The sequence below is a fragment of the Canis aureus genome, chromosome 26 (genome assembly GCF_053574225.1).
Source record: "Canis aureus isolate CA01 chromosome 26, VMU_Caureus_v.1.0, whole genome shotgun sequence".
NCBI lineage: Eukaryota > Metazoa > Chordata > Mammalia > Carnivora > Canidae > Canis > Canis aureus.
Window position 1 is genome coordinate 33,098,392 of NC_135636.1, and position 26,167 is coordinate 33,124,558.

The 26,167-nt window shown below is 48.2% G+C and overlaps 1 long non-coding RNA gene across 2 annotated transcripts; it reads left to right on the forward strand.

Moving 5' to 3' along the window:
• On the forward strand, positions 1-24,656 carry LOC144298831 (uncharacterized). 2 transcript variants are annotated; one of them, XR_013365706.1, is made up of 5 exons: positions 1-79; positions 4,017-4,230; positions 6,496-6,569; positions 20,459-20,512; positions 23,534-24,656. It is a non-coding gene; the product is annotated as an uncharacterized LOC144298831 (long non-coding RNA). The 2 variants fall into 2 exon arrangements; XR_013365705.1 differs by lacking the exons at positions 1-79; positions 4,017-4,230 and adding an exon at positions 92-704.
• Positions 24,657-26,167: the final 1,511 nt, after the last annotated feature.

Consider the following 26,167-nt stretch of genomic DNA (forward strand, 5'->3'; position numbering starts at 1 on the left):
GTTGAAACACATAACAACATGGATGACTCTTAAAATAGTTACGATGCATGAAAGGGGCCAGACAAAAACTGCAAATACAGTATCATTCCATTTGTAAAAAAAACTCTAGAAAGTGCAAACTAATTTATAGCAACAGAAAGTAGATCTGCAGTTGCCTAGTGATGGTGGCAGGGGAGAGGCAGAAAGGGACTGGAGGGACGATTAGGAAGGGGTGTAAGGGAACTTTTGGAGGTGATAGATATGGCCACTCTCTTGATTGTGATGATGGTTTCGTGGGTGTATACATATGTCCAAACTTAAATTGTATATTTTAAATATGAATATGTGCAATTTACCCTATGTCAATTATACCTCAATAAGGCCATCAAATACAGGCTCTTTGGCTGTGTGGTTGGGCAGAAACTGTGTAAGAAGCCTATTCAGAGGCCAGCGCAGTAGTCCAGGTAACAGATGATGGTGGTGCAGCCAAGGGCGATAGGCAGTCTGGTGAGCAGAGGTAGGATCCCCATGCATCAGAGACAGGCTGCCCGATTTAAAGGTCTCCAGGCTTGGGCTGCTGCTGAAGATGGCTTTGGAGCGTAAATAACTTTCCCCCATCCTGTTGCCAACTAGAGTCTGTGCCAGGAGTAAAGCCCGGATCAGCCAGGCTCCATGGTCCTAGAGAGCGAGGATTCCTTCCGCTTTCTCTGTCTGTGGTTCCTGAGGTGAGGAGGGACAGCGAGTGGGTTCCAGGACCTGCCTAGGGGTGGGGGGAAGCTCATGGGCTGCTTGGGTGCCTTCGAGGGTGTGATGAGCAGAGGCCCAGCTTTCCAGGACCAGGCAGGGATTTGGGAGATTCGTCTTGTCTCTTGAGCTCAATGATGGGTACTTCTGGGGTGCAAGGATCCTGCTTCCTTAAAATGCATGGGCCCCATGGCCTCGATTCATGTCAAGCTTCCTTGGATCCTGGGGGGAGGAAAGATGGGGCAGGGCAGGTCTGGAGGTGGGGAGAGTAGACTAACCAAGTAGGTGAACTCAGGGCAGCCCTGAAACATCGATGGTAGAGAACTAAGGACCCTCTTCTCTCTATCTCCAACCTCAAAGCTGGCTACACTCAGCAAACCTGAGCTTGGTTTGTCTGTAAGGAGGCTGTGCTTCCTGTGCTTGAGAGCATGGAATATGGAGTTGGATGGATCTGGGTTCAAATGCTGCCTTGGCCACTATTGACTGTGTGACCTTGGGCAGGTGAACTTGCCAAGGTTTTGTGGATCGTTTTCGTCCATGTGAAATGGCTATAGGAACCCTTTACCAGGAACATAAATGAACCAGTGCATCTGGAAGGGCTGCCACCAGTAGTCATTAGTACCATTTCTCTTGTAAGTCTGATGAGTGTGGATAACTGCACTCTTACGGTGTGTGGATGTGCGTGTGCATTACTGTGTGTGTGGGAGTGTGTGTATAAGTGTGCGTGTGTGTGACTGTGCATGTGTGTGTTGCTGTGTATATGAGAGTGTGTGTATAAATGAGCACATGTAGACTGTGCATGTGTATGTGCATTACGGTGTGTATGGGAGTGTGTGCCTAAGTGTGCAATGTATGGCACTATGCATGTGAGTGCGCACAAGTGTGCACATGCGCAGTTATGCGTTAAATGCATGTAATTCTGTGTGTTTGCATCAGTATGCATGCACATGCATGTGAGTGTGTGTGCATGCACATGTGTGAGGCTCTCAGAGTGGCTCCTCAGTCAGTGGCTGGTTGGGTGGGTGTGGTGGGGGAGTCTGGGGTGTGGGGAGAAGAGGTTCCCAAACCATTATGCTCCTCTGCACCCAGCCATGGTGCTCGCAGATCCCCGAGGTGCTTAGCCCCAGTTCTTGGCCATGTGCTTTGTGCAGAGTTGAATTCTGTATTGTACAACCTGCCTTATTAAAATATATATTGTGCCTCTATGAATCTTTAATGTGAAGCACTTAGTGAGGAGTCCATAATCCCTTCAATGGAGCTATTTAAAGGAGGCCATTGGGGAGATGAACGCTTTCCACAGAGGCTGCAGTGAGGAGGGGCTGCTGGAGGGTGGGGATGGAAGGTTCCCACAGACAGAGCGAGGGGGTTCCCTCAGATAGGAAAGAGATTTCCACAGACAGAGGGAGGAGGCTTCTATAGACAGAGGGAAGAGGCTCTCACAGATGTGAAAGAGGTTCACACAGGCAGGGAAAAGGATCCTGCCCATAGGGAGGAGGTTCCCACAGACAGGGGGAGGAGGTTCCCACAGGTAGGAAGGAGGTTCCCACAGGGACAGAGAGGATTCTTACAAACAGGGAGGACACTCCCATGGACAGGGAGGAAGCTTCCACACACAGGGAAGAGGTTCCTGTGGATAGAGGGCTGTGGTTCCCACAGGACCAAAGGGAATACATGGTTAAGAGCCATCAAGAGGCTGGTTCAGGTGTAGCTCCTGTAAGGAGGCTGACTCTAAAAGGGAGAGGATACTTGTATTTTACCGGTATCTGGTCAGGTTGGCAGGAGGATGAGGATGGCCTGGGGGATGTGATACAGTGGGACTAGAGTGTCTTTTCTTGGAGCCGAAGGCCAATGTCTTTTCTGACTCAACTGTAGATGGATGGCTGCAAGCCCTGCCAGAAGGATCTCCCCTGTTGGCTGCCCATGGCGACCACAGCTCCATTCTTCCTTTTGGCCATATTGACTGGGTTGAGGGACACGTGCTAAGGCCTGGTTGTCCGTTGTCAGGTGAGAAGATGCTTGGATGCCCTCTCAAGAGTTTAACTTGGAGGTGTAGAGACAGGAGTTGGTGGTGCCAGGCACTGGGGCTGAAAGTTCACGTCCAGCTGAGGCTGATTTGGTGTCTTGACATCTTAATTTATTTGAATTATTGCATGGCAGGTGGGAGGTGGGTGGGCAGACACATAGAGCGGAAGAAACCAGTCTGAAGGAGGAGGATAAAGCAGACTGCAGAGAAAAGTGGAGGTCAAAGCACAGAGACAGAGAAAGAGAAGAAGGGATAAAGAGTTCCTTCTTGGAGCACCCAGGTGGCTCAGTGGTTGAGTGTCTGCCTTTGGCTTATGATCCCAGGGTCCTGGGATCAAGTCCCACACTGGGGTCCCCATGGGGACCCTGCTTCTCCCTCTGCCTATGTCTCTGCCTCTCTCTGTGTGTCTCTCGTGGACAAATAAATAAAATCTTAAAAAATAAAAAGAAGTATTCTTCCCTCACCTGGAGCAGGTTTGAATGAATTCAAAGCCCTCTCAGGGCTGAGCTTCTGCTCAATCCTTGCCCAGGCAAGGGTGGGACAGGCATCCTCCCCACGGTCCCGTGTAGTGTTTCCTATTTTATAGTTGAGGAGGCAGGCTCTGATTGATGACAAGTGCTGGGGGGTTGACACTCGGCGGGCGCAGAGGTGACACTGAAACTGCTTTCCTAGCTCCCCACTCTGTAGCCACACTGGTCAGTGACACCCTATCCTGCCTTGGAATCCTTGGACTTGCTGTCTTTTGCCACAACTCCTTTTCCTGACGTCCATGTGGGTGACTACTCCTGCTCCTTCAGCCCTCAGCTTAGTGTCACCTTGAGGAGCTCTCCTGGTCACCCTGCCTGTAGGAGCCCCCCATCCTCACACCGTTATTCCATAGTGGAGCCCTTAGGGGCACTGTCACTGTTATTTATGCATGGATTAGTTTTGGTCCTCATTGCCTTTATCATAATTTGTCACTTTCTTATTTGTGCACTGGTTGGATGATTTGTGCCTTTCCTCTCTTATCTACTGTAAGCTCAGTGAAGACAGGAATAGCCTGCATTGTCACTGTGAAATATTCATGCCTTGCTTGGAACTGGGCATATAGATGGTGCTCAATAAATGTTCCTTGAAGGCCTGGTGGCGTCCCTATTTTAGCAATGAAGATATGATAGCATTGAAAGAATACAAAATTTGCCAAGATCACTGCAAAGACGAGCAGACATGGCTGGGGTTGAACCAATCAGATCCAACTCAAATGTACACTCTTCCTTAACTCCTGTGCCAGGAAATCCCCCATGTTTGATTACTCCTTTCTGAGACATGCCTTTTCCCTGCACTGGAAGCTGTGGCAGAAAAGGCTGCTTCCTGCCATCCCGAGCAGTGAGCTTTGTCCTGCCAGTCTTTCATCTTCTGACATGAGCCTCAGTGCTGCGAGCCAAGGGGGTCAGGGCAACTGGGTTCAAGACGCAGTGCTGCACTACTTTGCTGTGGGAACTTAGGTACGTCAGTTTCCTGCATGTGTCTTGCCTCCCTGTGTGATGGTTAATTTTCCGTGTCAGCCTGGAAGGGGTTTTGGCTGAGAAAAACTATCTATCTATCTATCTATCTATTTATTTATTTATTTATTGAGATAAATATTTAAATAGGTAAACTTTGGGTAAACCAAATTGCTCTCCATAATGTGGGTGGGCCTCATCCAATCAGTTGAAGGCCTGAATAGAACAAAAAGACTGGTTGTTGTGATCAAGGGGGAATTCCCCAGCAGACAGCCTTTACTTCCATCTACACTTTTGGCTCTCCTGGGTCTTGCTGGCCCACACTGCAGATTTGGACTTGTGATCCTCCTTAATTGCGTAAGACAATTCCTGATCTATCTATCTATCTATCTATCTATCTATCTATCTATCTATCATCTATTATCCATCTATCATCTATCTATCATCTGTTATCTATTATCTATCTTCTATCATCTATTATCTATCATCTATCTATCATCTATCATCTATCTCCTATCAGCTGCCAGCCACGTGGCAGGTCCCAGGGTATCCTGTGCTGACTTAACGGCAGAGATACTGTGTCAGGAGCATCCGGGAGCTCGGTGTGTGTCAGTCTCCGCACGCCCCACCCCTACCCCTGCCAGATCTCACTGTCCTGGCTATCAAGCGGTGGGAGGGGAAGGCACACAGAGGGCATCCGACCTCCCTGTCATTGGCACCCAATGCCAGATGGGAGCATTGTGGCCACTCCTGGGCTCTGACTCCCTGAACCTGGGCCCAGCCACAGTGCAGGAGGCCCCTGGGAAGGGACTGGAAGGCTGTCCTGCTGTGTACGCCTCCCCCGAAGCTGCTCCAGCACACGCAATTATAAGACAGTGGGCAGATGACAGAGTTAGTTAATGTAACAAGCCCTTTAAGCATTTAGCCACATTCGAGTGTTTAATCAGCTGTGTAAAGTGCAATATCTATCTTTCAATTTTATGCCATTAGGGGAGACAAGATTTTGATTAGGTACTTAATCTGTGCACGGAAAAAACAGGCCCACAGCAAGCCCGCGATGGGGAGGGAAGGGGACATTGGGCGCGGGATTCGATAAAGGGGAAAGACAGAAATTTAACATAAAAGAGAATTAGTGCGGCTCCTTTCAATTTAGTGCCCGGGCTTTATGGCCTAATCAATTAGAGGCCTGGCCAGGGCTGCTGGGAAGCCGCTCGGCTGGGCTGGAGGCTTGGCCATATTAATTCCCTTCATTACGTGGGGGTCAGGCGGAGGGCTTTGCGGGGGCCCTGCGAGGAGTGGGTCACTTCTCGGGCATCAGCTTGGGAGGCAGGAAGGAGATCGGAGGATGCCAGCGTGGACAGGAGGGATCCTGGGAGCTGTGGGGATGCTGGGCTCCCAGGGGGATGGGTCTGGGTGCGCCCTGGGAGGGTGCCAGTCAATGAAACGGTGGAGAGAGGTGGCTTAGCCCTCCGGGTCTAGAGTAGGAGAGGCCTGGGTTTGCATGCTGGCTTTGAGACCTATTGGCTGTGTGATCTTGGCGTGTTGCAATTTCCCGCAGGGCCACAGTTGTGGCTACCCCTAAAGGTGGAAAACTTTTGGGGTAGCCACAAAGAGAAAAAGAGAAAAGTGGCCCATGAAAAGCTTAGCAATAGTGTACGGCACAGAGTGGAGGTACAATAGCCGTTGTTACTGTGATTATTCTTTATTTCTGATCTTTTATGTGTCACTGGAGGTAAGTTATAACAGAGGCATCTACTTCAATGGGCGCTCTACATTTATTCAGCGCTTACTTTGGGCACCAGGCATTGTGCTAGGTGCTGTCTCTGCTATGATCAGTAATTTTTTCTAGGTTGGCGCTGTTGCATGCAGAGGGGGGAAACTGAGGCACAGTGAGATAAATGTTTGGCCCAATGTCACACAGTATTGGAGGCTCCAGAATCAGCTTTGGGGCCTTCTCTGTCATGCAGAGGTCATTCCCCGCTGAGGAGGTGGAGTTAAATGGTGCTATATTCCACAATGTCTGAGGTCACTAGAAGAAAGGTGGCACTTCTAGATGTACTCAAAGGACTCTAGATCTCAACAAACACATTCCAGTTACTGAGCAAATTCTAGAAATATGTCCAAGGCCAGGCTAGTGGTCTTCCCAGAAGACTCAGGAAAGGAGTTGCTATCCTATAGGTTTTCTGACAGGTGAAGACACCCATGGCCTCTGAGAGACTCGAGAGGAGTAGACATGAGTACTTGGCTGCCTCCTTTTTGCCCCCACAGCATCTTCAGACATCTGAGCAGGACCCGAGGGCCTGAGACTGCTGGAGCTGTGATGAAGCTGGCTGTGTGGTCTGGTGAGTCTCTAGTGCAGGTTACGAAGAAAGGCTCTTCTTATTTTTTTTTAAAGATTTTATTTATTTATTCATGAGAGACACAGAGAGAGGCAGAGACATAGGCAGAGGGAGAAACAGGGTCCCTGCAGGGACCCCGAAGTGGGACTTGATCCCAGGACCCTAGGATCACGACCTGAGTCAAAGGCAGATGCTCAACCGCTGAGCCATCCAGGTGCCCCAAGAAAGGCTCTTAAGGAAGCAGGGACCATTGGAACCAAAAGGCATGTTCCTTGAGGGGAGTATTCTTCTTCAGAAGGTCTGGGGAGGAAGAGAGGTAACAAGCTAAGATTTATTGGACACTTAGTGGCTGACTTCTCACTTAGTGTCTGTGGTACTTTGAGTATGTTACTCAGTCTTTCTCTGCTAGTTTCCTTGGTTGTAACCCTGGGGTGATCATAGTTCCTGCATCACAGGCTGGCTGTGAGCTTTGTAAAGTGCCAAGAATTGTGTGTAGCACTGGCCAGGCATTTGATACTAGCCATTATGACCTCTGGCTATTTGTCTATGTACTTTCTAAATGCCAGGCCTGGTCCTAGGACTTTCTGAACATAGTCTCATGGAATCCCTGTGGCTTCTGTGCGGATTGTTGATACAGCACACAGGAAAAAGTTCAGTGAGATCAAGTGACTTGTCTGAGGTCACGCAACAGGTGTGTAATAGGGGTGAGAGCACTTCTTTGACTTCTAGTGGCTTCTACAGGCCTTTCTACCACACAGTGATGCCTAGATAGGCAAACAGCACGGCCAGGTGAATCTAAATTCCATCAGGACATTTGGGAAATAAGTTTACTCAACATATATTTGTTGAGCACCTATTATGTGCTATGCACTACAAGCCCTGTGAAGGCAGGAATTGCATCTGTCGTGGGCACTCCCAGTGAGTAATCACATAACATAACGTTTATGTACTGAATGAACAAGTGAACAAATGAATGGAGTACTGAGCCACATCGTTCATATCCTGGAGGGCAGAGTAGAGAAATGTGAATGATGGGATCTTCCTGTTAGATGGAGTTGTAATTGTCTGAGGGGGAGGCAACGTAATATAGTGGAAAGAGATGACAAAGTCTGGGTTGGAATCCTGGACCATTTCCTAACTGGTCAAAGTTAGTTTTACTCACCATAGTATAATAGGTGATCAGCAAATGTTGGTCAAATGACTAAATAAATGGCCAGATAAGTGATAGATGTCCTCCCTGTCCCATTATGGATGGACACAGATGGGCAGGATGGAGTCTACTGTGTGATAGCAGCAGGACTTCCAAAGCTCTCTTCAAGGGGTAACGCTGGCTTTAGTCTTCCAAAATAAAATTTGACGGATCAAAATGACAGCCCTTGCACTTTGATCCAGAGAGCCAGTTATGCAAACACAAGCTTGGTAGAGAAAGACAACATGCCTTTGTCTTTCTTGATTTTGTTGTCATTTGGAGCTCAAGTCAGCACCATTTTTTGTAAAGGGCCAGATGGTGAATATTTTAGGCTTGGCAGACCCTACAATTTCTGTTGCAGCTACTCGACTGTGTCACCGTAAAGTCAAAGTAGCTATCGAAGCCCTGTAAGCAAATGAGTGTAGCTGTGTTTCAATAAAACTTTTTTAATAATGAGTGGCAGCTCACGGATTTGGGCCATGGACAGTGGTTTGCCAGTTGCTGATGCAGAGGGCATGTTCCCAGGAGGTAATCTTTCTATGTTTGGGTGCACATCCATTTTAATCAATGTGGACCCTCAGGATCTGTGTCCCCATTTTACAGAGGAGAAGCCTGAGCTGGAGGCAGGCAAAGATCGGACTTGGCAGGCTATTGTTCCAGACATGGCAAAAAATGTCAGCTACCATTTACGGAATACTTATTATATGTTGCACACTTAATATACTGGGGCTCAAGGAGGTAAAGCGACTTACTTATGACACCTAGCTAATGATTCAGCATTTACTTATTTAAGAAGACGTATTGAGCATCTACTCTATTCCAGACACTTCTGTGCAGTGGGGGATACGGGAGATCCCTGACCTCCCTGTGCTTACACTGTACTTGGGGAAGGTGGATGATAATGTATAGGATGTCAGAAGGGAATGAGGGCCTATCAGTCAGGACAGACTCAAAGCACCAAAACTTCATGGCTTAAAATAAGGTTCAACAAACCATGGGTCATGGTCCAAATCCTGCCCATTGCCTGTTCACTCAGGCCCCTCTGTAGGTAGGTGACTCCTTTCTTAAAACAACCAAGGTTTATCGCTTGCCTGGGCCTTGTGTCCTTCTAGGTTGGCCTGGAAGCACCTGCTCATCAGTCATCCTGGGACCCAGGCCCGTGGGCTGCCCACGGTCTTGAGTGTTTGTAAGGGAAAGGAGGATTCTGAAGAGTCTAATGCGGATGAAGACATGCCTGACCGAGAAGTGACATGTGTCATTTCTGCTCAGAATTTTTCAGCTCTGCCCAATAGAAAGGCTTCAGCTTTGCCACAGGCTTAGGTGGTGGGGAGCTGAGCTGCTCGGTGCATGCTCTGATGACCACAAGTGCTCTGGGAAATGAGTGCCTGGGGTACATTACTGGAGAGTGCCCGGGCCTTTGCACTTTTTACATAAAACAGCCAGGGGGGCATGGAGGAAAGCTCAGCTGGGGTCTGAGCCCTGGTCTGTTCACCTTGAAAGAATCTCCTCTCAGCCTCTCTATGTGGCTGCACCCGTAGAAAGCAGGTGCTGGGAAGGTCACTGAATGGTCAAATCAGGGGAGCATCCTCCCTTGTGAACTCCTGCCAGGGGTCCTGCTGGCTCTGTCCCCGGTCACCTTGCTCCAGCCTGGCATTTCTGCCTCTCCTGGGTCACACCCCACAGCGGCCACAGCCAGGCAGACTTGCTGGCCAGTCCCGGACGAGATGGGCCAGGGAGGAGGGCGAGAGGCCTGTTCCGTGAGGCTGTGACTTCACGAGGCACTACATTAACGTTATTAATAACCCTCTCAGCCTTTATTGAAAAGATGCTCTCTGCGTCTGAATTTGCCACTATGGCAACCCATTTATTAAGGCTGTAAGAGCTGGAGTAGCTTCAGACCATATTTATTGCCATGATTTGCTGAGGGAAGGCTCTGATCCCAGGGCTGGGGCAACTGGAGGCATGCCTGTGCTGCTGCTTGCAGGGAAGGCCTGGGCTCCCCGCTGCAGAAGGTCAGTGAGAGATGCACTTTCTGTCTCTCCCACTTAGGTTGGGATTCAAATCTCAAGTGCAGAGGTTGGGGCCGGACAGTGGCGATCCTTTCCCTGTGCGTGCAAGGTGCTAACCAGGCATCTGAAGCCCTCCCCAGAAGCACCCCAGTGGGGCAGCTGGGGCACACGTTGTTGGTCTTCATGTGTACGTGAAGACCGTAGGACTCAAAGAAGCTGAGGGAGCCCCCAGGGTTAGGGAGCTAGTGGCCAAGTGCACAGTAGTGGTGGCCTCGGGAGTCATGAGCTCATTTTTCTCTAAAAAATCTGAACAAGTGCTCTTTGGCTCTTTTTCTCTTGGGCATCAGAAAAACAAAACAACACCTACAGTGATAGCACCACCACCGCCCACAACTCAGTAAGCCCGGGCATGAGAGGTTCCTGTTCATTAAGCTGTTTGAATCCTCATGATGTTCCCATGTGGATGTCATTACCGACTCCGTGTTACAGATGCAGTGAGGTGACCTGTCTAAGGTCACACAGCAGGTCAGTAGCAGAGCTGGGACTTGAGGCCATTCTGATTGCAAAGTGTGTGCTCCTGTCCCTGATGCCACATCTAGCTCCTTTCTCCCCCTTGCCCCATTATCAGAGGCTGGAGGGGGGGCAAGCTCATGTGTGTGGATCCCTTCTCCAAAAACTGTTCCTTTGGGCACAGGCTTTGTGGCTGTCAGGCCCCTTCCTTGGGGATCTTCTCAATTGTATGTTCGGCCGACCAGCTGGGTTTGGATTCGTCTGCTAGGGCTGTCATAACCAAACCACAGAACAGGGAGCTTCAAAGACAGAAACTTATTTGCTCCCAGCACCTCGAGGCTGGAAGTCCCAGATCAAAGGGTTCGCAGGGTTGTTTTCTTCCAAGATCTCTCTCCTTGGGGTGCAGGTGGCCGCCCTCTCTTGGCTTCTTCACGTGCTGCTCCCTCTGTATGTATCTGTCCTAATCCCCCTTCTTATGAGGACACTGTTGTATGGGACTAGGACTAATGACTTCGTTTATCCTTAATCACCCCTTTAAAGACCCTCCCACCAGATATGGTCACATTCTCAGGGACTGGTGATGAGGATTCCCGTATAGGAGTTTTGAGCAAACACAATCAGCCCATAACAGGATTTAAGCAAGGTCGGTCCGTTTCCTGGCCCCTGAAGTTCTCTGGGGTCAGCCTAGATTATGGGTGCAGCTCTTTAATGGAGCTGTCACCAAGGGCGGCCCCTTCCCAACCTCCCCTCCTGGGGCACACTTCGGGACTGCCCTCTCAGCAACCAGCCGGTGGTCGAGATCTTCAAGGTGAGGCCTCTTCTCTGCTTCCAGGCCTCGTGCTCTTGCTTCCATGGCAGCTGCTTTTCATCTCCTTGCCCCCTTCCCATGACTGACTGCATCCTTCCTTCTGTCCATCCGTCTCTTTTTCCTTCCTCTTTCCCTCTTTCTCTTCCCTCTTTTTCTCTCTTCCTCGCTTCTCATGGTCTGTACACCTATTCAGTCATGGACACATGCTGGCTGCTGGGGACCCCAAAAAGTCTGTAGCAAATGTAGAGGCAAAAGTGGAGCCTCTTGGGAAGCCCAGGTATCTCAGTGGTTTAGCACTGCCTTCAGCCCAGGGCCTGATCCTGGAGAACCGGGATCGAGTCTTACATCGGGCTCCCTGCATGGAGCCTGCTTCTCCCTCTGCCTATGTCTCTCTCTCTCTCTCTCTTTCTCTCTGTGTCTCTCATGAAAAATTTTATTTATTTTATTTATTAAAAAAAAAAAAGAAGTGGAGCCTCTCTGAGGTAAGCCCCGTTCTCGTACATCTTTCCCAATGACAGGTGTCTTGCAGAGTCTAGAACAATGACAAAGCAAAACCAGGAGACATTTCAGGTTACCATTAATGACACTACAGACTTACTTGAATTCCACCAATTGACACACCCGTGTACGTGTGTATGTGTGAGTGTGCTTGAGTGTGTATAGTTCCAAGTGAATGACTTCAAGTTTTAGAAGGTGTAAGACGGAAGAGTTTAGGAAACACTGTCGCCAAACTAGCATCCTCCATCCAAATACACAAGAGCTTCTGGGATGGAGAGAAAATTAGGGAGAAGGCCTCAGAGTTAGAGGTGAGGGCTTTGCTCCAGACAGGACAGCATGGAGCTCAGGGAAAGCCGTTGCGGGGAATGTGCACGGACATTCGAACGAACGAGCGAGAGCAGCTAGTGTTGCTTCGATTTTGCAATCGAGCGGACAGGCCGGTTCAGTGGCCCGCTCCACGCCAGCAGCACGCAGGGAGCCAGGCATCCTTCCCGCCTTCTCCCCCCGCACCCCGCCCGCTGCTCTGGGCCTCCCTGTCTCCTACTCTCGGGGCTCTTAGGACAATAAGTACAAACCCATAAAGCTCCCTTCAGTGCATCTTGCTTACCCGCTCTTATCAGAACAGAGGAGAACTGAAAGGGCTTTCAAAAGAGCCATCTGTTAGTTTTCATAAAGACATTATCTGCTTCCCATCACAGGGCTTTTGCTGTCTCTGACATGTGTCTGCCCTCCCTCCGCTGTCTGCGAGAGCAGGAGCACACTCTGCACTCTCCGTCTGCGCCGGCTGCTGGAGGTGGGTTGCAGACAGAGTATTTATCTAAAAGTGAAGAGATCTGACTTATAAGCAAGCCCGATATTAAATGTATAAATAATGCATCCTGTGGCATTATTTATAATGCAATAACATCCCTATAATGTAATAAAAGTATGCAGGTTCCCAGCACTTTTCTTAACCCCTCAATATCTCGGAGGATGCCGTGCGTCTCGACCAGCCCCCTGCATCCTCCAGGACTTTGGAAAGAGGTGCATCTGTCAGACCCTGTCTGGGACCCAGCTTCTACATAAGCTGAGTCTTCGGACAACCACCAGCAGGATGAGGTTGGCCCCAATACTTGGAGCAGTGATTTTTCAAACTTTGGTGTGAGTCTGAATGCAGGTTTCCCATTTTTGATTTATTGATTTGAAATCTTAAGGCTCCGAGAGAGGGAAATCTGTATGTTTAACCAGCTCTCTGGTAGATTCTAAGACAGGTAAATGAGTGCTTTCGCCCTGACTCGCAGCAGGATAGACCACTCAGCTTCCCCAGCTCATCGCTGTGGGGCTCAGAGTCAAGTTGGCCTTGCGAGGACTGGGAGCTGGTCTTGTGCCTTGGTTCTAGGTCTTGCTCACCTGCCCTGCATCCATGTCCCCTCCTACCACGGACTGCCAGCTCTGGGTCCGGACCCAGCTGACCTCCTTGGGGCCACCTAGCTGGCATATACCAGGTCGTCTGAGTCTAGCCCGCTCCTGTAACTCCTCAGTTATCAGATGGCAGAAAATTCTGGGTAGGACACAGGAAACCTCCAATGTTGCTTGGATGCTGGAATGCCTGGGCTTGGTGCCTGGCAAGTTCCTGGTCTCCAGCCTACCCTGGGCTCCCACTCTGTCCAGAAACCTGCCCCTCTATTTGGTTCTCTCCTGTTCTCCCAGGTGCCCCTGTCCTTGGGTATCTAGTGTCTTCAGGTGTCCAGTCTCTTCTTCACAATGAATAGGCAACCGCATGTACTGGGTCACTGAAAACCTAGAAGCAGTCAGAGGAAGGATGTGCTCTGAACCTCCTGTTCTTCGCCCTGCCTGCCCACCTTCAAGCATATCTCTGACTACACCCACGTGTCTTCCTGCCCTAGTGGAAGAAATTTACTGCCTCCAACATGAAACTCGTCCTGCTAGTTATGCTCTGGACCCCAACCCCGGGCTTCCCAGGTAACCCTCTCCATCAACTTCTCCAAATCTCCAAACTTCTTCCCACTGATTTTCCATCAGCTCCTAAACACATTCAGCATCTTTCAGCCATCCACCGTCACTTTGCTCCATGCCACTTCTAGCTTCTACCCTAGCTCTTTCCCCGTTTCAACCATATTTTGTTAATAATTGTGCTGTATATATAGTGACTGTTGTCAAAAATAGTGACAATATAGAGTGAATCTGCTAACTCACCTAGTACTGATTTATTTAGTCCTCACAATGACCCTAGGACACATTAATACTGGGGGAGTTGACACCTAATTAAAACAGGGAAGTTAGGTAATGTGTCCAGAGGCACACAGTACTGTAGGATTTGGTCCCGGGCAGTCAGCCTTCGGAGTAAGTGTCTACACTTGCTGATGTGGCTCCCCCACTTGCAGCGATTCCTCCACAATTTGGTCCCTTCTCCCAGGTCAGCGGTGACCTCTGTTTTGTTACACCCACTGGAAATTTTGGGACTTGATTTCACCTGGCAGAGTGCCAGATGGCACTGACCTTTGCGTGCATTTTTGGAAACCCCCATTTTTCTTGGTTCTTGGGGCCCTGTACTGTATTATCCTTTTACCTTTCGGGTCTCTTCTCTGTCACAGTTTTAGGCCTCTTCACTCTCAGTCTAAGACCTTATATTTTGGGGATGCCCCAAATATATATCCACCATATGCGCAGCCCCAGGGCTTCATTTACCAACCACATCCCAAGAACCACCAAGTCTTGGTTCTGATCACTAGACAAGAGGTCCATCTATTGGCCTGATCTCTTGAAACAGACATATCCTTCACACTTGATTATTTTGCCCAAGTCAATCCCTTCCTTCCTGCTTCCCGACCCAGTCAATGGCTACCACGCCAGTGGTTCATCCAGGGCCCTAGCTGAAACTCATATGGCATTTTGATCTCTTTCTCATCCCCACATTATCTAATTGGTCACCAGTGTCTCTCAATCCTACCTGCTAAATCTCCCACCACCCCCTCAACTCTGACCGCTTTGCACACGCCTCCTGAAACCATCTCAGTCTATGCCCCCGCCTCTTCCTCCCCGCATCACTACAATGGATTCATGACTGGTCTCCTGACTCCAATCTCAAGGCCCCTGATACAGCTTTTCTTTTCTTCTTCTTTTTTTTTAAATTGTGAACTATTTAAAATAGACAGAAAATCATAGACAATGACAGACCACACACTCATTTACCTACCACCCAGATTTAGCAAACATTAGCTTTTTGCCATATTTGGATGGATTAGCTGAGAGATAAAATGTTACAACTCATTCTTTTCTCCCCAGCTTTTAACTCCGTGGTAATTACCAACTGAAATTGGTGTATATCTTTTTCGTGTTTTAAAAATGGAAACATAAATCTGTATCCACAAGTGGCAGAGTGTTCTGGATATTTAAAATTTATATAAATCATATCACATATAATTTTGAAAAGTTTTAATGCATGTCATATCTTTGAGATGTATCCACATTCATCCACAGAGGCCTAAGTCATTCATTTGAACTTCTACACTGAACTTTAGCTATCTTCTATCCTTTCCTTATCCATTTCCCTGACTTTGGTTATGTCCAGGGTTTCACCATTACAAAAAGTGCTGCAAAGAGCATCTGCAGTCATGGGTCCCTGTACATTTGTGTTTTTTCTCCCCTGCAAGGTACAGATCTACAGTGGGAATAGCTGAGCACACTGGCAGATTCTTTTTACAATGGTTATATCAACTTATGCTTCCTCCAAGAGTTTATCAGAATTTTCATTTCCTCACATCCTCCTTGCAAACTTAGAAATACTTAAAATATGAAGAGTGAGAAGTGATGCCTCATTGTTTTAATTTGTGTTTCCCCAATTGCTAGTGATTTTGAGGATTTTTCACATTTGTCATTGGTGTTTTCTGTAAATTGCTAGTTCCTATCCTTGCACGTTTTTACATTGTTTGTATTGTTTGATTGACTTTGAAAATTAATTTTAGGTGTTCTTAAGCATTCCAGAAACCAACCCTTTGTTGATTATGTGCTACCCTCTTACTTTATTTATGATGTTGTATGTTCTTCCAAAAATTTAAATTTTATTATAGAACACTATCCATCTTTCTTATTTAGGTTTGTGCTTTTTGGTCTTGTTTGAAAATCTCGCTATCATAATGCTATAAAGGGTTTTTTTTTTTTTTTTGCTGTATTTTCTTTTGAAAGTTTGACAGTTAATTTTTACACTTAAGTTCTTCAATTTATTTGAAATTCATGTGTGTAAGTGGCATGCTGTGGGATTAAATTTTATTTTACTTTTCATATAGAGAGGCAGTGGTACAGTACCACTTACTGATTAAAGCATTTCTCCACTGATCTGTTTTTTTTTTAAGATTTTATTTATTTATTCATGAGACACACACACACAGAGAGAGAGAGAGAGAGAGAGAGAGGCAGAGACACAGGCAGAGGGACAAGCAGGCTCCATGCAGGGAGCCCGATGTGGGACTTGATTCCGGGTCTCCAGGATCACGCCCTGGGCCAAAGGCAGGCACTAAACCACTGAGCCACCCAGGGATCTCCTTCTCCACTGATCTGTGATGTCAACTCTGTCCTATACCAAGTTCCTTACATGGAGGTAAGCTTCAGGGTTCTTTCTTTGCTTTGTTTTTCCCTATACCAGCACTGCATGGTTTAGTTACTGAAACTTTATAGTTACTGTTTTCAAAAACTGAGATTATAATTAACACACCATAAAGTTCATCTTTTCAAAGTGTACTATGTGGTGTCTTTTGTGCAACCATCACTTCACAATTAGTTTTAGGGCATTTTTTATCACCCTGGAAAGAAACCTCATATTCATAAGAATCATCTTCAAACTCCTCATCCCATCCAACCCCCCTCCTACCCAACCTTCAGCCACCACTAATCTACATTCTGTTAATAGATTTTCCTATTCTGGATATTTTATACATGTGATGTAATGTATTCAAGGTTTGTCCATGTTATAGCATGTAATAGTACCACACTGCTTTTTATGGCTGAATAACATTCTATTGTATGGATATACTATAATTTGTTTATCCATTTATTAATTGATGGACACTTGTTTTTTTTCACTTTTTTAGCTATTATGAATAGTGGTGTTATGAATTTTTGTGTACTGTCTATTTTTTTATGAATATATATTTTCAATTTTCTTGACCATATACCTAGGAGTAGAATTGCTGGGTCATATGGTATTCTACATTTAACTTGTTGAGGAACTATGGCATTATTTTTTAATTGGATGCACCATTTTATTCCCACCAGTAATTCCCACCAGGATTTCAACTTTTCCGCATCCTCATCAGTACCCATGAATTTTCCTTTTTTTGATTATAGTCATCCTAGTAGGTGAGAAGTGATATCTCACTGTGGTTTGGATTTGCATTTCTATGACAACTAATGAGTTTTGAGTATTTTTTTCGCGGGTTTATTGGTTATTGTGTTTGAATGTGGATTCAAATCCTTTGCCAATTTTAAAGCTGAGTGTTTTTATTATTGAGTTGTAAGAATAATTATTTTTATCTAGTAGAGGAAATTATTCCTTCTACCCTCATTCTCTTCCTTCTTTTCCTCCTTGTTCTTCAAAATTATCATGGCTATTCTTTGTTCTTTGCTCATCTTTATGAACTGGGGATCAACTTGTAGTATGTCACTATTTATTTATTTTGGTAGATTTTTCACGGAATTTATAGATTGATTGCTTTTGGAGACAATTGCCATCTTCAGATTATTGTCTTCCTATCTATGAACATGGTATATCTCTCCATTTGTCTGGATCTTCTTTTTGTCATATTTGGACAGACTTCAGCTGCACTCCTTACAGAGAAATTCCCTGCCATTCATTTATGCACATAACCTTGCAAACCCCTCAAAGTTGGGTCCATTTAGCAACACCCCCCCTTTCCTTATATTGATTTGACAACTGCTTTTCTTTCTCATGTGTTCTTTGCTATATCTTCCTGTTCAGATTTTAGCTCTTTAGGAAACTCCAAGAATTCTTAAGACTCCTGAGTTGAGAAGGAGTGGAAAGGTGGTATCATCTTCCCTCTAGATGTTCCAGATTTTCAGGAAAAAGCCTGGGTTGGAGCTTAGGATAGAGAAATTGATGGGTTAAAAATTGTTTTGAAAAAGTCCTGATGTGCCTTGAATGAGGCTAACCTAACATATAATTGTATCATTTCCAGATAGGTGAAATATTTGGATATTGGTAAAGGATGTTGACTCTTAAAAGTTGAGAACTTCTTCTGTGTTATAGGGAGGGATATGAAGTTATTGTGAAGAATATCTCTGGGAAGAGGAACATGAGTGCATACATTTGTTAGGAAGATTTGAAGTGAGGGTATGACCAGTGGCTTTGGAAAAGGTTGTAAGCAGAAAATTGTGGTTTCACCAAGTCCATACTTCTGAGTATCTGAAACTAGAAACCTAGGAGGAAGAGGTTGAATAAATATTCACATAGGACTGTTAAGCATCTGGAGGAACAAAGTGATTTGACTTTCCAGGTCCCATGTGAGAACTTCTTTGATTGAATCAGATGGACAGGCAGTAGTCAGTTGGGTAGAAAGAGCACAAAGGGAAAACAAAAGTAGGATAGCTGTGGGGAGCAGAGCCTGGACTTTTGCCGGGGACCTAGAATGTGTGACAGGGACTGGTTCTGGACATATCGCCAAAGCTGAGACTGAGAGCCTCTTCTGACTCATCATCCTCAGATGGAAGTGTGTTGGGCATGATGACTGCTGCCATGGCGTCCTGCTGGCCACCAAGGAGGCTGCTTCTGGTGCCTTCTGTTTCTGAGAGTTGTTTTACCTCTCAGCCCCTAGGTGGTGCACCTGAGTTCACACTGCTCCACTCTGAAAAGATCAGGATTGATTAATAGACCTGGAAGTTATCACAAAGCAGTGGTCCTGGGGGAGGAGAAGGACATCCTCAGAATACAGGATGCGGAGCTCAAGCTAGTATTTAATCATAATGAAAACCCTAGGTCCCCAGGGGGCGAAGCAGCTCTTATCAGCTACAGTGAGGTGGAGGGTCAAGCAGCATAGTAAGGGCATTAAGTTTTCACTCAGCACATATTAAATGAACGTCTACTATGTGCCAGAAACTGTCCTAGGCTCTGCACATACACATAGCAGTCAACAGAACAAAGCCGCTGCCTGCAGTCTAGTTCGGGAGATGGACAGCAAAGATTCAAACACGTGCTTGGATGCAAAACGCAGAGGAAGATAAGGAGAAGTCCCTGGGGTTGGGGTTTACAAGAGTAAGGGCAAGCCCACCGTGCAGAGCTGGCCAGGGGGGCTGGGATAGAGAGGAAGATCTGCTCAATGAGGTGGAGGATGGGCTCAGGGAACCATCTGGGAGTCACTCCATATTCATGGGTGTCAAGTGCAGGGAGCGAGGCTGCAGAGGCACTCAGGGGCCAGATCGCAGGTGGACAAGTGATGGGGCTGGAGCTTTACTCATTGGTGATGGCAAAACAGTGGGGGGATTTTAAGGTGGGAGTGGAGTGGGTGGCATCTCAAGGGATGGATTGGAGTCAGCTGGAGGGAGGGTGAGCCAATCAGGGGGCAGTCTGGGCAGCTGGGCAGGGGCTGTCAGAGGAGGGATGGGGGCCCACCCCAGTGCGGGGTCAGTGGAGATGGAGGGAGGGAGGTAGACTTGAGTGAATCTGATGACTGATTGAACATGGGTGGAGGGGACAAACAGAAGTCAACATCCGTGCCCTGGCCCCTGGTCCGGGTGACCATTCACATAGCCTGAGATGGCTCCCTGAGCCCTGTGCAGGCATCTTCCTGACCCCAAAGCCATTTTTATTATTTTCGAGTGTGCAGAGTGCCCAGAACTGAACTAATAAAGTATAGCAGTTCTGCTTTAATGAGCAGAAAAGAGTAATTTGTAATTAGCATATACATTATTTGTACCTAATGAGTGCTTTCCAAAGTCCTTGTGGGGGTTGTTTGTCTTCCTAAGTATTTAAAGCCCCCCTCCTCCCAACCATCTTGTTTATGCTGTTTATTTGTACTTTCTGTTCCTAAAAATACACACAAGCACACATGCGCACGCTTGCACTTTCATTCACCTGCAGCCAGAGTGGCATCCACAGGAACGCGCAGCCCCGCGTTCACTTATTCATAAGTGTAACCCCACACTTGCACGCAGGCAGCAAACCTCAAAGTAGGCACACAAACTTCATGCTGACGTGTGTGTGTGCGCGTGCATATATATATCCCCATTCCCTGTGCATGCACGCCCAGGAAGTATGGGTACACAGAACACATGCACTCAAATAGAAACCCGAAGGAGGAAATGTGCATCCATAAGTGCCCAAGTACGTGCATGTGAATGCACACAGGTCCTCATGCACACATGCCCGTGCAGGCACTCACATACAGGCTGCAAAGGGTCAGGGATTCCTCTTCTCAGGTAGTGATGGTCAGGCCTTTATCATTTTGGCCTTGTCCAAAGATTTGAGGTTCTGAGGCTTCACCCTCTTGCTCAGAGCACCTTGCTTTGTGTGGATCAGCTGCCAGTTATGCTCTTGACTACCTGGGCTCTTGAAAGATCTGCAGAACAGAGGTCCTACACACACCGCAGCCACAGGCCTGCACGGGTGGTCAGAAGTGGATCTCTGCCTCCTTGGGCCTGTGCTCCTCTTGGGCAATAAGCAATAGCAGACCTAGTTAATGCCATGGTTTTTTTTTTTTGTTTGTTTTTTTTTGCCCCCCTCCCCAGGCAAAAACTGCACAGTGATAAGGAAGAGCTTCAACAAATACGTCCTAAACACTAATTACACTGTAGGGATTTTCACCCACATTGCTGCATAGACTCTTTCTCCCAGAATTTTGAGGTTAGCATTATTATCTTTGTTTTGCAGACATGGACATGGAAGCTCAAAGGGATGCCAGTGTTTGTGCAAGGCCACCCAGAGGTAGGCTTGAGTCCAGATGAGTCTCTTGCATGATTTAATCTCTGCTGCTCCTCAGCAAGCCGCCCCCTGCCCTGCTGGCCCTGCCAAACACAGGGTCTGCTGGCACAGAGAGGAGAGGATGACAGAGGAGCCCATGGTTCTTGGTACCTCTGCCCCCCCCAAGAGGCATCCCTTCGGGGCTGAAGGACAAAGATGAGGTAATCTGTTCACCCAAGGGCCAGAGATGGTCCCTCCTGAGGAAAACACAACTCATCTTTTCTGACCTCAATGTTTGCTTTTGATATGATTCCAGAAAAGCAGCTGGTAAAGTCTTCCTTTTTCTGAAAATCTGAGTGGCCACCTGCCATCAGGTCTTCCCTGGGTGCTATGTTCCTAAGAGCAAGTAAGTTGGGTTTGCAAAAACTTAACACTGAGATACATAGCCCAAGTGAAAAGGGAAAGCACCAGAACTTTTTTATTATGTTAGAAAATGCCACATTCCTTAAAAGTTGCTAAGTGGTGTGGCTGGTTACCTGCTAGCCATTGGCTTCTTACCCTTGTGCTCAGGCCTGGAGGCTGGCACAGCTGAAGAAGGCACGGGGCCACCTTTGGCTTACATTATTGGAAACATTTTAAAGAAAAAAATAGCACAAATCTTATCTCTATTCTTTTATTTTAGCTTTAAAATACCTTAAGAGGGAAGTAAAAATACTACAATAAACAGTGACAACAGCTGGTTTACCCAACAGTTACTATCAGCCAGTCCCACGATGGCCTCAGTGTGCTAAAGGTTTCACAAGCAATGGTCTATTCAATCCTCAGGAGGAGCCTATCAAGTTCTAGTCTGAGAATGGGCCATCACGGCTCCTGTCTTCCTGTTGAGAAATGAAGAATCAGTGCAGTGACGTGACCCAAGCAACATCTGCAGGGAGGGTCCACGTCTGCTGACCCACAGGACCAATCTCCTGTCCCTGCCAGGCTGGATGGAGTGGGGTTTGGGTGCCAGGAACCATGTGCCTGATGTGTACACCGAGTCTCTGTGGCCCTAAAGCTGTCACAAGCAATGCTTTCCAACCCTATCGTCTGGGTGTGTTGACTTGCAGCCAGGGACCAGGAAAGGGGGCCATGCCTGGTACTGCATGTTGAACAGAGTTTGCCGGTTTCTGGGGTATTATGCTGCGGTCAGTTTCAGCTCCAGACTGTTTAACCCCTGGGAGAGCAGGAGAAGGGGGGAGAGGGATTTTTAACAATTGCATATTTAATGCTTGGCTCTCTGGCTCCAGCCCATTGTGGAGCCGAAGGTCCCAGCAATTAACCTTTTGCTACTTCTGGGCTCAAAGGGGGCCAGGCCGTGGGAACCAAGCACCAGAGGGATATTTCAAGGTAGTCTCCATTGCCTCAGCCTGGATGGGGCTGATGGTGTTTTACTTCTTCCTTTGCCTCCCTCAGGGAGAAAACAAAGAGTGGATCCCAGAAAGGCCGGGCCCTCTAATCTCTCAGTAAAAGCCTTTGAAAGCAGGGGAGGGTGGTTCGGTCTACCACAGAGAGCTGGCAAGGCTGGGTCTCCAGAGGCCGGGGCCGGGGGCTCCCTGAGCGGAGTGTGGAGCAGGCCTGGCGGGCTGGGAGGAAACGGCTGGCGGAAGGCCTCCCGGACCCTCTATCCTGTCTCCGTCACTCCCACACGGATTAACGAGCCCCAGGATGCCCTCGGTGCTGGGCAGCCATGCCCAGGGCCTCCCCAAAATAGACAGGACGCCTGGTGCCTCTCGCCGCCGTCCCAGCTATTGTCTTTATGAGCCTGGCGAGTTCAGGGATCACATCCTAACACTTCCTCTTCGTGCTTAATCACTATCCTGATGGATAACCGCTCGCCCAGATAGCCCTTGGGGGGTGGGGGGGTGTCGAGGGCAATGCAGACTCGGGGCAGCCAGGCCTCCATCGTGTGCATCTGGGTGGGGGGAGCTGGCACTGCTGTGGCTGCATCTGGAAAGGGACAAATGGGACCTGTTAACTTGAAAGATGGAAATCATTTTGCTAGCAAAAATGGGTTTATTTGCCAATAGCAGAGAATTACAATCAGGGACGTGCAAGCTATGGCAAAAACCATAGGCAAGTCCAACAAAGAGGAGGAACATTATTTTATGGAGAAGAAGGAGGAAGTTGGGAAGGGTTGTTTGGAGGGAAGTCCACTGGAGCAAAGCAGGTCGGGGTGATGGCGGTCTCTGGCTGGCTGAGTGGCTGGGGTGGTCGATCTCTTGTAGGGGTGCAATTACATCTTTCCCTGGTGGGGCCTGTCACTGATGGTTCTTACCTGTTGTGACTCCTCTTCTGGGGTCTGTAACTGATCATTCTTCCTGTAATTGATGCGGAGTGGAATGGCTACCCCTTCCGGCCTCCCCTTCTAGCCTTTCTAGTCCACTTTAGCGACGTTTCCTTTTATTATTTTTCACAGGCCGCTGTAGAGCCTTTGCAAGGACTCGGGGATTCTTTTTGGCTGAGGCTGACTGAGGGGGGCACCCTGCTCCGAGTTGGTGCCCTGGGGTGGGGGTGGTGCATGGGCCAGAGTCAGCCACTAGGGGGCAGGCCCTGACAGCAGGTGGACCAGACTAACCCCCACCAAAACTCAAAATGATAGGCAGGAAGGACTGCCGCACAAGGTGGCCTGCTCTGGGTCTTGTCAGCTCCAGAGAGAGCCAAGGCCCAGGGAAGTCTGGAAGGTGAGGACACTGGAGATAGGAAGCCATTTGTAGATTGCCTTTGTCTTCCTGTCCGTGGCAATGGGATGATGATGAGCTGCACCAGCATCGGGACAGAGGTGGGAACTGGCTTCCCCATGCTGTGGAAAGGGTCAGGGGCAGGAAGAAAATCAGAGACAGAGAAAAACAGGTCTGGGCTAGAGTCAGGACCTAGCGGCTGCAGGCAAGGGACACAGGACAGATGTGGGAATCCTGGCTTGAGGGTATACAAGCCCTGAAGGGCCCATCTTGGTTGCGTCATCTTGAGCCTGTCTGGCTAGGCAAGCTTAGCATTTTTTTTTTCCAGCTTCTCTAAAGAAGTCCCTGCCCCTCCTGTTCTTAGCCCTGGCTGTTTCTGGCAGCCTGTGAACCTTCTGAGCCAGCTACCTGCCCAGTATGGAGCTTTCCAAGGATGCCCTAGGGGGCTGAAGCTGAAAGCCAGAGGGGCTTGGAATTCATACCGAGAAGACTGGGGAGCCCAGCCACACGAGCGGGAGGCCTGAAAGAACCAGGAGCCTACAGCTGTCTGTCCTGTCCATCCGTCCATCTGTCCATTCGTCTATCCATTCTCCATCTACTTATTAATCTAGTCAATCAGTGTATGTCATGGGCCAGGCTGTCTTCTAGGTCCTGAGAATACGGCTGTGAACATGATGGAAAAGGCCTCTGACCCCGTGGGAACTGCTTTTGAATGATCCCAGAGACAAGCCAAAACACTAATTGTGGCGTAAGGATGGAAACTGATGAGTCTTCTCTTAAACGGTGGAGGCAGCAAGCGCCCTTCACCTCCTGCCCTGATTCAGGCAGACATTTACAATACAAATAGATGTAGCCAAACGTGCATACCCATGCACGCTCACAACGCATTCCCTCGGACAGCAACCCAGCCACAAAGTCACAGTGTGCGTCCACACACACACTTGAGTGCATAACTATCTAAATACTTGTGGGCACACGCACACAAATTCCCATATGCACACATCCGTGGGCACATGTGGCCCTTGCACATATTTACATATATATGCTTGGCAACACGCAGGTGCACACCCCGCTGCCATATGCACACTGCGTGCCCAGTCACTTCCTCAGGCACACTCAAGCATATGGACACATAAGTACATATAAATATGCACACTCAGGACAGTTTGGATCTGTATACATACCCTACATGTGCCCGCACGCACACTCATCCGGGCACAGAGGTCACCAGCACATGAGCTTACACACGAGCACACTTGCACATAAATGCCCTCTCAGACTTTGACCTTTCCCCCAAAGCCCCCACACCCTACCATTTCCCCACCCTATCCCGGGGAATTACCCAGAGCTCTGACAAGAGAATGGGTTACTAATGCAGCCACAGAGCTGTTTTGACACTTTTGACGAATAACATTCAATACTATTAATTGGAACAATTGCTTTTCATTTAACTAAATCACGGGAATTGCTAAACTAAATTGAAACGGAATGTAATTTTGCCGCGCGCTGCTTTAATATGGGCCTCTAAATGTCTTCTCCCTGAAGGATTAGTAACTTAATCACCCACCAGTGATAACTGCTTCCCAGGCTCAGCTGGGAGGCTTCGTGCTCCGCAGCAGCCTGGCTGGGAACAGGCTGGGCGCCAGTGGCAGCTCCTCCCGCCCTGCGCTTCCTCTCCTGCATTATTCATGTCAGCTCCCTCCCGGCTCTGATTCCAGCAGGACCCTCAGAGAGCATCCCCACTGTCCCTTCGTTCTGTCCCTCTGCTTGGGATCTGGCCTGAGGTCTGTCACCTACCGAAGTCTGAATGTGGACCCAGACTCTGTCTCTGGGACTCTCTGAGCCTTGCTGAGACCCTTTGTCCCAAGAACACTGGCCCTGGAATCCTGGGCCCCTTAGACTCCAGGGGCAGCTCAGAGCCTGGCCTCACTTCCAAGAGGTAGGTTGACATAGGCAGAAATGCCCCGTCCACTGTCTAGGAGAGCAAGTAGGGCTCCAGGCCCACGGGCTGCTGGAGGGTGACCAACTGTCCTGGTTTGCTTGAGACAGAGGGATTTCCAGGACACGAAACTCTTAGTGCTAAAGAGTTTAGCACTGGTCCCTGGCAGATGGGGACAGCTGACCACCCTCGCTGTGGGGTTATCTGTGCTTCTGGTTACAAATCATCTCTAACTCTTATTGAGTGCTTACTGTATGCTAAGACCATGATATACATGATCTCATTTCATTTTTAAAAAGATTTTATTTATTTATTCATGAGAGACACACACAGAGAGGCAGAGACACAGGCAGAGGGAGAAGCAGACTCCCTGTGGGGAGCCAGATGTGGGACTCGATCCCAGGACCCCAGGATCACAACCTGAGCCAAAGGCAGGCGCTCAACCACTAAACCACCCAGGTGCTCCTTATTTCATTTTTGAAACAGTTTTTTGGGGATAAATTCTATTAACATACTCGTTTAGGAATGAGAAAGCTGAGACCCAGTGTTTGTAGCCTTCTCTAAGATCTCCCGGAACGTAATAACTGCTAGTATTACGAAGCGTAATAGCTGCTAGTATTTATAAAGCTTGCTCGATGGCAAACCTTGTGGCTAAGAGCTCAGCATGCATCTCCCCCAGCAAGCCTGAATATAGGCCTCACTTCTATCATTCCATTTTATAGATAAGAACACTGAGGCTCACAGAAGTCAAGGTTACTGCTGGCCAGTCACAGCTGTGCTTGTAGACACAGGAGTGTGTTCCCCCAATGCCCACTGTATTAGCTTGTCTTTCAGGCCATCTGGGGACCTCCTGGGTTTCTTCTCCCCTGGCTGGTCTGGGGACAGCGACACAGAGGGCTTCTGGAGGTGAAGCCCCCGGCATATTGGAGTCATAGACTTCCATGTGGCATCCTACAGGCTCAACTCCTGCGGGTGGGTGTTCACTAGGCATGGCCACTCCCTTGAATAAAGGTTTCTAGAACT